Here is a 13,180-nt window from a genome sequence, read left to right as displayed (position 1 = left end):
GTTGTTCTTATATTTTGTTGTAGATCTAGTATTGTTCCTTCTACTTTCTTCCAATTCAATAAGAGGTAATTCATGTAGGTCTTGTTTCCTTTAATTGTTGTTGTTAATTCTTTACATTTGATTGTTGTTAGAATTAATTCTTGTTGTTGATTTACTATGATTTTCTTTTGTGCCTTCCAAGTGTTTGAGAAAATGCTTGGTTGGATTTTAGAGTAGAATTTTATGTTCTTGGCTTGGAAAGGTAACTTAGGAACTCTTGAGTTACTAATGTCCAAGTAATTGATGATTGGGATCCATTGACTCTAGTTCTCACTAATTGAATTAGTGGAGAGTTAGGACTTATGGACTAGGATTGACATAGCTCATTTGACTTTCCTTTACTACTAGTTAGAGGATGATTTAATGAGATTAATCCTTGCCAATTCTCATATTGTGGTTAGTGATTAGGATAGAGATCCTTGACCACCAACCCTTGCCAAGGCCTTTTTAGGCCTTAGTTTACTTTCTTGCCATTTATCTTTCATGTTTCTTATTGAAACCCCAAAAATAACTCACAACCAATAACAAAACACTTCATTACAATTCCTAGGGAGAACGACCCGATGTCCAATACTTTGGTTTATAAATTTTAGGGGTTTGTACTAGTGACAAACAACTTTTTATATGAAAGGATTATTGCTTGGTTTAGAAACTATACTTTACAACGAGATTTCATTAGTGAATTTCTAAACCGTCAAAAATCCAATCATCAAAATGGCGTCGTTGCTTCTATGATCAGTCCCCCCGTTTCAGCCACTGAACCCTTGACTTCTCTTTCCAATATCGCTCTTCTTTTTCGTATGTATTAATTAGATCAGCCTCTAGATTCAGAATCTGGCTTCTATTCGCGTCATTTCCTTTTTCATTCTCCTATTCTAGCTTCCTTTTAAGCTCGGTAATGAGTGTATTCGAGTTGTTGCTATTTTTTTACACTCCACTAACATATGGCGATATTTTTTCAATTTGTAGAACATTTTTATACATAGAAAAGCCAATGAATTGAGTCTTCCATACCCCTTTAACAATGTTTGAAAGTCCTCATTGTCACGCCATCTTTCTTGAAACCAAAATCTCCTTTTAAACATTCTTTCTTTGTTGTCCAAATGCAATAGAAGCAAACAATGATTTGATCCGGTATCCTCTAAGACTATATTTGGTTGAAAGGAAAGAAATAGAGAAGAAGGAAGTAGAAAGGAAAGAAATGAAAGGAAAGAAATTGAGTGAATTTTTAATTTTTTTAGATGTGTTTGGATGAAAGAAAAATAAGAAGAAAAGGAATGTTATAAAAAGATAATTTTACCCTTGTATTATAAAATATATTAAAAAAAAAAGAAGGGATAATATTGAAAGTAGAGAAACATAATAAATTTTCTTTGTCTTTTTCTTCCAATATTGGAGAGGAAAAAATTAGTGGGTCCCATCCATTTTTTTACACTATTCAAGTTTTTCTCTCTAATTTCTTTCCTCAACCAAACAATAGAAAATAATCATATCCTTCAATTTTCTTTCCTCCTTTTTCTTTCCTTCCCATTTTCTCTCAAACAAACATAAGTGTGTGACTATTGCTTTCGGGCACTCCAACTTCTATTATTTTGAAGTCAAATACCTGCCCAGCCTTTCTCTAACAAAATTCTCACCATATTGTTTGTTGCTCCAAGTGAGTTTTCTCCTAATACCCCAAGTCCACCAACTCACCTTTATTAATAAAATTATTAAAGGCCTCAATAGAGTTTCTAGATTTCATATGACCCCTTTCTATCTCGTGATACTCTGAGATGGCATTAAAGTCTCTAATCACCATTGAATATTGACCTGAACAGCGAATAATCTCCAAAATCTTATCAAACTGTTCTTTCCTCTGATTCTCCTCACTATGAAAGTGAACTACCACCACCTCTCATTGCTTTCGAAATGTGTGATGGGTCCACGAAAAAAGAATCAAGAATTTTTCATTGTGTCAAATCGTGATATCCACCTCTTCCTTCCATGCCAGTACCAGTTCTCCTACCAAGCTCCTAGGATCCACACAATAGAAGTTTATAAAACCCACCTTCCTACAAATTTTTGACACTGTCAAGATATTATTTTTCATTTCGCAGATAAACAATATCTCGAGAGAATGGGATTTATAAATTCTTTGTATGATGTGAACTGTCAGAGGTTTTTCCAAACCTTAGCAGTTCCACATCAATATTTTCATAGCCCTCCATATGCCATTTCAAGTGTGGCACCCTTCTTCAGCAGTAGTAGTAGTGGCTTCTTTGCATATTTTCTTTGAGTTTGCCATTTCTTTTCTTTCTTGGGCCTTCCTCTTTTTTTCGGTCACAGTGATCTTTTTCATCTAGCAAGATTTTTTCAGTTTGGCTTCCATTTATGTTGTTGTCTCCTGGGTACTACCTATTCTAACAACAAACCCTTTCATATTTTTTATATTTCTTTAGTTCATCATGTCTGATCTTATATATTTTACTGCAGAATTTATTCTGTTGCCCGTATCTTCTAATTCCAGTAGTAACCTTTCTTCTTTCTCTTTTCTCTTCTTATCATTCTTTTCTCTTTGTTGTCTCCCTATTTTTCTCCATAGTAAGACCAGCCAACTCTTTGAAGAGGTTAACTGATGTGGGCCTCTTATCCTTCTTTGATCTCCAATCCTCTAAAGCACTAGAGTTAGTGTTAGACATTATTTGGGAGTTTTTGTTCTCGTTTACCGCCTGCTCAGATTGAAGCTAGTCCCCCCATCCTTCATCTTTCACCTCGTGACCCAAGGATCTGTAGTAATTTCAGAAGTTCCAATCCATTCATAATGAATTAAAACCTCCATAATCCTCCTATTCGGCCTATAAATTTTGATGACTCTTCGGAGTGGCTTAGTGAAGATTGACCAGCACTTTAACAATTCTACTTTCCTTGCCTCTCAATTGAAAAATGTCAACATCTAAGGCTTCTCCCATTGAATTTTCGATTTTTCCACCTAACTCCTTTGTTTTGTAATATTTTGGTAATCCCTAAAGTTGAATCCACACCAATACTTAAAAGATTTTTACATCATTAATTTTCTCTTCTCCCTTCCATTTTTTTAGATTTAGGATATAATTCTTAAAGAGCTATGGGCCTCCACTTTCAATTTGAATGAGCTATTTTTCGTCAGAGAAAAAAATTGAAAGAGATTTTCTCTATGATCCACCACCCTAAACCCCTCTGGTTGCTTCCAAATAGCCTGCATTGCTACCTCAAGAGTCCCTCTTGAGAAATCTTGATCAGCCAACAATCTGTCCACCAAACTCTTTGAACATCTCTCTACCCCTACTTGTATATCCTCCTTGGTAAAAGCAACGATGTTCCTGTATTCCTTCCACCGCTTTCTTTCTTTGTGTTGACTGTGAGTAGTTGATGCTACCATTAAGAATTTAGTGATGCTTTTAGAATTCAAATGTATTCAGCTGGACGTTTGTGATTTTTAAAAAATAGGATTTTTCCTGCTAAAATCCTAGCTGAGCACAATAAAACTCTAGCAGAGCACTCAAACCAATTTTTTTTATCATATCCTACCCCCTTTAAGGATTAAGATTTAGATTTTCTAGATGTTTGATGTTCATTAGTTGTTCGGTGATGTCAAAGAATTTGTGAATAAAGAGAGTGTTTGATACATGTGTTTACAATAGATAAAATTTAAACTCAGAAACACATAGCTAATTTGTTTTTTTTTTTAATTCTCAATATTTTTAATTGCTTGAGTTACATTATTTTTGAGAGATAACTTGATATACATTATTATTATATTAAAAATGGTATAATTCAATTAACAAATTATAACTTAATATCTAGTGTGACCTAACTCTTACCAACACATTTTTATTTTATTTCTTATTTTAATAATGTTGTGTCCATCGTAAGATATAGGTAGAAATGTAATTTTTAATTTTTGAAATATTTTTAATTATTATAATTTATTGTAACAAGCAAAAAAGTAAAAAAAAAAGTGAAGAGAGGATAAATAAGGTTCATTTTTTTATGTCTCATGATTGTCAATACATACATGAAGCATTTTTGTATTTTTTTTATCGTCGCACCTTAATTTTCTTTCTGTAATTTATTTTAGGATTCTTTGATGCCTGTAATGAATTCAAATAGTGTTAATCATTTTAATAAATTTTGTAATAGTTTAATATTACAGCAAAGTAAATTTATTATAGCATTCTTAATAGTTTTTTTTCTAATACATATGCCATTTGATATGGGCCAAGGCATTTTAATAAGGGCTAAGAAGACCTTCGTTTGTAGAGTTGTCTTTGTATTATGGTGTAATGTAAAACTTTCTTCAGAGCTTTTGTGCTTTTTTAGGATCTAAAGGTAAAATTTTCCTTTCTAAGAATTTCACAATGAGTGTCATCCAAATACTAATCTCTCCAACATACACCAAATCCTGAGCTAACATCACGGTTAGCTCATGGAGCACTTCCTGAAAAGAAGATTTATTCCCTCCTTTTGGCCTTGTACTGGCCAAATTTAAAAGGACATCACTTTTATGTTCTGCTCTCGAGGTACATGTTTGACTTCGAATACCTCAAAACCCCTTATCTCGTCGTTAACCCTTTGCAAGTATAACTGTAAAAAAGGATTTCGAGCTTGGTAATTTCTATTAATCTGAGAAGTTACCACAGGAGAGTCAATGTAGAGAATAACTTTAGTTACTCCACTTTGATTACCAACTCTATCCCTATAAAAAATAGTCTCATATTCAACTTTGTTGTTAGAAATAGAAAAATCATATCTAATGAAACATTTTAATGCCACATCTTGACCTTTTTTTAAAATTAATCCTGTGCCTCTCCCTTTGTGGTTAGAGGCTCCATCAATATACATTTTTCATACTATGTCATCTTTTTCTTTGTTTGTTATCTTAGCAAGAAAAACCACTAAAGCCTGTACTTTAATGACTTATCGAGATTCGAATTTGATGTCAAACTGGGACAATTCAATTGTCCAAGAGATTATTTGACCAACTAAATATGACTTTTGTAGTACTTTCTATATTGGCTAATCAGTTCTAACCACTATTGTATAACATTGGAAGTATTGTCTCAACTTTCTGGTTGATGCTAATAAAGCAAATGTCAACTTTTCCAATTTAGTATATTTTATTTCAGGTCCCTACTGGGCCTTACTAATAAAATACACTGGCCTTTATTCTTTTGCATCATTTTTTGCTATTAAAGTTGAAGTTATGGATTCATCAGTAATAGATACATAAAGATATAATGCTTTTTTGGGAAGAGGCTTTGTTAAAATTAGAGGAGAAGATAAAATTTCTTTAAAGTTTAAAGAAGTATGTTCACACTCTTCACACCAAAAAAATTCTTTTTCTTTCTTCATTCAGTCAAAAAATAGTCGTGTCTTTGAAATCGAGAAAGTGAGGAAACGAGAAGCATTGTCAGCCTTCCAATTAATCGTTGCACCGCCTTGATATGTTGTGAAATTACCACCTCAAGAATAGTGCGATATAGTTTTTTGGATTGGCTTCAATGCCCCTATAGGTTATCATAAAACTCTAGAACTTTCTTCCATGCACACCAAAAGCACACTTTGAAGGATTTATCCCCATTTGACGCTTTCATAGACAATCAAAAACTTCTTTCAAATCTTCAACCAAATCAAAGCCATCTACAATTTTGATGAGTATGTCATCAATATACACCTCCGTGTTTCTTCGAATTTGTTCGTTAAAAACTTTGGCAATCAATCTTCGGTATATTGCATCTGCATTTTTTAAACCAAAAAACATCGCTTTATAGAAGTATATACCTTTTGGAGTAATAAAAGACGTTTTATCCTCATCCGATCAGTGCATCGGTATTTGGTTATAACTAGTATAAGCATCAAGGAAACTGATATATTGATATCCTACCAAAAAATCAATCATATTATCAATGTTTGGGAATGAGAAAGAATCCTTAGGACAGACTTTATTCATATCAGTATAGTAAACACACATATGCCACTTCCCATTTACCTTCTTAAAGATTGCCACATTTGACAACTAGGTAGAATATGTTAATTCTCTAATAAAATCATCACTTAACAAACCTTGAACTTGCTTTTTTGACCTCAACAACTCGATCAGAGGACATCTTTCAACGTCTCTGAGCAACAGGCTATACTTTAGGGTCAATCGCAATACAAGTTGGTATAACATGAAATTCGAATGTATACTCTGCATGTCAGATGGTTCCCAAACAAACAAATCAGAATTTGATTGTAGGAATCGTTGCAAAGCAGACTTCACCGAAAAAGCAAGGTCTTTGTTAATAAAGGTATACTTCCCCGTAGTTTCTCCAATCTGAAATTGTTCCAATTCTCCACCTAGGCTCTAGTCTCATAACCTCCTCAACTCGGAAAATCAAGTCCACCAAAAAACTCCTGTAACTTCCTTAGCTTTATTTCTTAAATAAAGAGTTTTATTGTGACAAGTAATTGTTGTTGCATGACCTCCTCGAATAGTTGCAAGCTTGTTTTTGTCAGTAATAAGTTTTATGATAGAAAACTTAGTAAATATAAATGCTGAAATATCATAGCCCCTTCTCCAAAAGTTACTGATAAACCCTATTTTTTGATAATTTTTTATTAGAAAATGTGGAGATTATCAACTTATATTGCATTTATTCACCAAAAATGCATGCTATTATGATTTTTTTCCTGAATTGTGCTTAAGAGTTAAATACATGCTTTTTAGGCCTTTAAAACTGTCAATTTTGATTCACTTTTATTGCATTTGATGTCGTGATATGTTTGTTGAGTGATCTCAGGTTTAACAGGGCAAGAATGGCTTGAAAGATAATGCAAAAGCATGCAAAAGTGAAGAAATCATGAAAAATTAAAGATTTGAAGATCCAGCTACCATGTGTATGCATGACCCATGCGTACGCATCTTTTTCGATTTGTGCGTATGCATGACATGTAGCGCATGCCTCATTAATGAAAGCACGTGACCACAATTTTGGAGCTCATTTGGGCCCAATTCAGCTCTATTCTGAAGGAAAGAAGAAGCAAAAAGTCCATGGGAATGGGAAGCAAGTGAGAGGACCAATTTTTGAGTGTAGAAGTTTTAGTTCATAGTTTCTAGTGAGAGAAACTCTAGGTTCTCTTTAGGTTTTTCTAGGTTCTTGTCAATTTTGCACTCAATTTTGAATTTCAACTTTGTTTAGTTATAGTTTACTTTAATTTTCTTGTTTTCTCACTTTAATTTTCTTTAAAATTACTTGAGTTACTTTGTTATTTTCTTAGTTAATGAACCTTGTTAATTTTGAATTTCTATTAATGTATTGATGTTTCTATGTTTTTATATGTGTTAATTGAGTTGCTATTATTGATATTTGATAGTAATTAGATTTAATTCTGATTAATTTTCATAATTTCATGATTTTTTTAATGAATTTTCACAACTTCATGATATTTTCTCTTATTCCTCACCAAGTGTTCGATGAAATATATTCTTGGTTTGTGGTTGAATAATTAGGGATCCTTGAGTTATCAATGGGCAATATTGAGTGGTAATTTAGTTGATTTGGTTTTCACTAATGCTAATCTTTTACCAAATTTGATTGGTAAGTTGATTAGGATTTATGGATTGAGATCAATTATGCCTATTTGACTTTTTTCCGATATTAGGGGATGACAAAGTGGGAGTAATTCTTAATAATTGTCATATTTGTGGTTGATAACAAGGATAGAAAGTCTAAATTCTCAACCCTAGCCAAGGCCTTTAAGTATTTGATTACCATCTCTTGTATTGATTCAATTCTCTTAGTCCTTTTAGTTTAATTCCATTGTTTCCTAGTGTAGTTACTTTTTAATTATTGCCATCTTTATTGCATGCTTACTAGATAGTTGTTTACTTACTTATTGCCTTTACTTATTGCAATTTTATTATTGGTTGCTCTTTAATTTCTAGTTACCTTACCTTTTAGCATTCATATCCAAAACTCCCAAATTCTATAACCAAATATGTGCATTCAATTGGCAAGTCTAAGGGAGAACGACCCAGAATTCAACTCCCAGTTATTAATTTGATTTTTGTGATAACCTTCTAAACTTTGCTTGTGAGTTGGTTGCCGTTTTAGACTATACTTACGACATAATTAAGTTTTTAAAACTTGTGAATTTCTGAATCGATGATTAGTCCGCATCAGTTACCAATAAATTAATAGCACCATCAGGCTTGATAAAATAGTCTCCCGACCCCACTACACTGGGCAGATGAGATTTAAGATGGCTATCTTTTAAACCCAGGTCGTCAAATGTATTATGGAAGAATAAATTAGAATCAACCCCCATATCCACCAAAATTCTTCTTACCACTCTGTTCTCTAGTTTGGCAGTGATCATTAAGGACTCGTCATTTTTTGACAAACCTCCCTTGTAATCATCCAGGGTGAATGTGACCTCAGCAATCTGAACAACTTATTGTGAATCCGAAGTTAACACCTTTAGATCCTTTTTTATTGCCGTTTTCAATTTCAGTAAACCATTTTTTTCCAATAATCAGATTCACAATAAATGAGGCAATATTGTAGTACTGTCCTTGAGGAAATCGATTGGTCCTAGGATTACGACCTTCGTGATCTTCATCTTCTCCCATATTCATCCTAGGGGGGTCTTACATGCTACAAGAATTCATTTAACTTTCCAGCGCTTACCACTTGCTCAAGCGCATCCTTTAAATCCAAGGAATCCTCTTTTTGATGACCATGGGTTTTAGGATAATCACAAAAAAAAAACTTCAATTTAAGTTTGGCCTAGGCTTGATTACCCTGGCCTTTGGCAAGATATCCCTCCGTGAAATTTGATTCTGACAAAGGAGTATAATTATTAAACTTTCCCACTCTAGGAACCTGTAGTCATGGAGTCGTGTTCGAGGGCCCTCCCTGTTTTGGTATCAGGAAAGCATTCTTCCTCTTAGAATTGTCCAGTTGAGTAACATCTTCATCCTTCATATATTCTAATTCCACTTGTTGAATTTTCTCCATAGATGTTAAATCTTTAGAGTTTAGATGCTTAGATGCCTTTTGAAATCTCCTTCTTGTGGCCTCGCAATAAGACACAAACTAATCACCTCAGGGACTCGCGTGTTCAGTTCCAAAAGATCTTTGTTAAACTGATCTAAATATTCTCGATTTGTTTTTCTAGACTTTTGTTTGATACCAAGGAGAAATATTGTGTGCTTAGCTTGTGTTCTTCTTGCTGTATAATGTTCTATAAACTTTACAGAGATGTCAGAAAAATGACTTTTCGATCTTGAAGTAAGGGAGTTGAACCATAACATTGTAGATCCATAAAGTGTAATGAGAAATACCTTACAATGTATTGCCTCCTGTACTTCTTCTAGATTCATCCGAGCCTCAAAAACTCTCAAATGTTCTTGCAGGCCAGTAGTCCCATCATACTTCATATTAGTAGGCTTGTCGAAATTCTTTGGTAAATGAACACGCAAAACCTATTACAAAAGGAGTTTTCACCAATAATCACAGGATCTTGATGACCACGACGCCTCTTCAACTCTCTACAACCAAAAAATTCTGATCTTTCCCTCCTATTCGGGGAAGATTTAGAGATCATTTTCGATCGTCTAGCACCATCCAACACATGCTCCATTTTGGAAGCTGGATTTTCACGTATCCCTAATTTTTCTTCTTGACTTCTTGCTCATTGGGTTCATTGATCCTAAGACCTATGAGCATCTTGCACTTGCCTTTCTAAATGTTGAATTTTTTGAGTCATTTCTTGCATCATTCTAGCATTTATTTAATCTAGATTTCACGTGGCTTCCTTCCAGCCTTCCGCCCCACCTGGGTGGGCCGGAAGTTGGTTTTCGTCATTAGCGACATTCTGTCCTTCCTTATTACCAGGAGGTTGCCGGGCTCAACCTCTTGAATCACAATTTTGTCTAGAATCATTTTATTCATGCCCAAGGGTTATATTAGTATGATGAACACTAGGCTAGCGTGTGTCACCATGGAATTGATCAGCTTGTCCCACACCATGCAAAATTAGAGTCTCTGGGGGTACCTGTAGATGGTTTGTATTTTTCACAAGCTCTTTATTTGCATTTGCAGTAATCCATAATATTAAAGCACCAAAGATCTCACAAATGATGCCAAATATTCGTAAGTTTAGTAAACTTACCAACTAAATAACTCGGGACATCGTTCTCTCTAAATAATCGGGTTTGGTATTTACAAAGACACTCCAATATTCAATAAGTAATACTTTATTATAGTGATTGAAAGTAAAAATTGTGTACCCTCCTTTCTCTGTTATTCTCCATTTGTAGAATATATTATCCTTAGCTTTACGCCTTTATGAGGTCTTAATGGACATTGAATATTGATTATACGATTTTATAACCAACTCTTTTAGGATTTCTATACGTTTTTCTTGATTTCTGCCATTACTCTTTAAATTTCTTTTTATTTGGACAGGCTTATAGATTAATTGAGTTACATGTCATTTAATCGTTTTTTGTAAATCTTGGGGTTAGTATAGAACAATTAAATATCTCACAAAGAAAATAATAAAGGCATATGTTGCATTGGTAACAAAAAGCATTTGATCCTATCAATGAAGAGATTATTCTTATCTATCAATGATAGGAACAACGTCAACTCCCTATTAATGGAAGAATGTGTGAGCATACTTTTGCAACACTTTCTCCACAGGAAGTTGAAACTCAACCTATGGAGTGCTTTTCATAATACATGGAGTGCTCTTCATAATACAGCAGCACTTTTTATTTAAATAAAAGAAAAGCTCACTGATAAATGTAGGAGTGACAAAATGGTCGAATTTGTCAGGCCAACCTATCAAATCCGTCAAACCCGTGGGTTCCGTCCGATCCGCCGGACCAAAGGTTATTTTATTTTATTCTTTTATTAAATAGATGAGTAATTAGTGTTACAAAAAGTTAATAATTATATAATTTTTAAACATATTTTTTTTTTATTTTTTATTCTTCTTTTAGTTATTAATTTTATTTATTTTGTTTTATACCTTCGTATATAGTTAAATTATGTGACTTATTTCTTTAAATAAAGATAATTTTATTGACAGATATTATTTTAAAAATTCTATTAAAATTACAAATTAAAAAATAATAAAATATTATCTTATAATTTGATTAATTTTTATTTGTATTTAATTTTTAAATTATTATTTTTATTAATTTTTTTAAAAAAATTAAGCGGACTAACATTTTAAATCCACTTTACTTGGTGAAGTGGGCTGGCCCGCCCCCATTTTTTAGGGGGAGCCTTGGCAGGGTAGGATAGACTACCCACTTTGTCAAATAAATGTTTATTCATAACTAACTCGCATAGTATATAGTTTTTTTTTAAAAAAAAAAAAACCCAAAAAACTCAGTACAATTTGGTAAAACAAAAGGAACATAACAAGAAAAATAAAAAAAATTATACAACTGCAATTCTTTGTTATTTTCAGTATTGCCATCAACATAAGATGGTATAATGAAACAAATAAATCACAATGGAGATAATCATTTTAACACATGATAACTTGATACCTACCACTACAATTTATTAATAGAAACAAAATTTTAAGATGCTCCTATGATCTATTTATTGTAGACTAAAAAATAAGGAGCTAGTGTGATTTATGAGAAGAGTAAACCTCAAAAGGCTAATGTAATTATAGTACCCATACTTTAACTCTTTGTCCTCTTCCTTCTCTCTTCTAATCCGAAAGTGTTCATCAGTGTTTGCTAGCGCCAACATTATTGGTGGCAGTGAAGGAAACATCGTGCAATGGTAGTTGAAGTGAGCAGTGGGCTTGGAGTAAACAACAATGGTACTCGGCTTTTGCGCCGTGAGAGAGGGAGGAAATGGCGGAGGCAGTGGGGGAACAAGGTGGCGAAAGACAACAGGCGGAGAACGGCGAAAGCAACGACACAATATGTATCGCCTTAATCAAGCGTCATATGTGGTGATATTCATAGGCCAACAGATAATTTTACATTTTGTCCTTTGTATTTCAAAATTATTTATTATAGAGAAAGTATAAAGAGCCAATGACCTAAGCGTACAATGTGTACAATGAAGGTTTGGAAAGTATTAGAGATATTATTATTAGTGTTACATTGTTTTGTCAAGTTATGCTTTTGGGATGAGTGGTTTCAGGACATGGTATAAAAATTCCAGATCCGGAAGGTCAAGGGTTCGAATCTTGGTGAATCCAAAATTAGCTTTTTATAACATGAGATGTTTATGGTATCCGGATGGGTATCCCTGCTATCCGGATGGTTATTGTGCATAGTATAAGTGATGTTCATTTGATTCATAAACCAAAGATTTAGCCCATTGTACACATTGTACACTTAGGCCATTGGCTCCCTAGCACTACTCTTTATTATATTGTATATGGCATTTTGTTATAAATTCTATTTTTTTTAGCAATAGAATTGTCAGTTTTAGTTATTGCTATTATAATTTTTTTTTATGATTGTTGTAGAATTAGGATATTTTTTCATTATAAAACTTAAAAGGATTGAAAATTGACTTTTCTAATATTTTTGTGTGGAAAAATTTTTTTATTTTATATATTTTTTGTTACTAAATTTATGAATTATTAAGAAGATTGTCCAGACTTTGGCTAAATAATACTTGAAACAAATATTTGATACGTCTTTTAAAAAAAAATACTTTTATTTTAAAAAAATAAATTATTTATTTTTTCTAAAAACTAACAATACCTTACTTTTAAAAAAGTAGAAAAAAGACATTTTTAATACTGAAAACTTTTTTTAGAAAATTTATCCAATTATAAAATTAATTTTTGAATGTTAAAATTTTCTTTTGAAAAAAACAAGTACTTTTTTTTCCAAAAGTCAATTCAAACTGATCCTCAATGCCCAAAAAAAAAACTTACAAAGAGATAATCCTAAGAGCTATACTAGCCAAAATAGAATTTTTTAAATAAATATTTTAAATATTTTATTTATTAGTATAAGTAATTGAGATTAAGAATTTTGGTGAGAATTAATAAATAAATATTTTTATTGACATTGAGAATTGAAATATAAAATCATGATCGATTCTGTGTGGTTGATTAATATGGATAATAATTATGATTAATG

The sequence above is a fragment of the Arachis ipaensis genome, chromosome B5 (assembly GCF_059453495.1).
Source record: "Arachis ipaensis isolate K30076 ecotype BB chromosome B5, ASM5945349v1, whole genome shotgun sequence".
NCBI lineage: Eukaryota > Viridiplantae > Streptophyta > Magnoliopsida > Fabales > Fabaceae > Arachis > Arachis ipaensis.
This window is presented reverse-complemented; position numbering follows the sequence as displayed.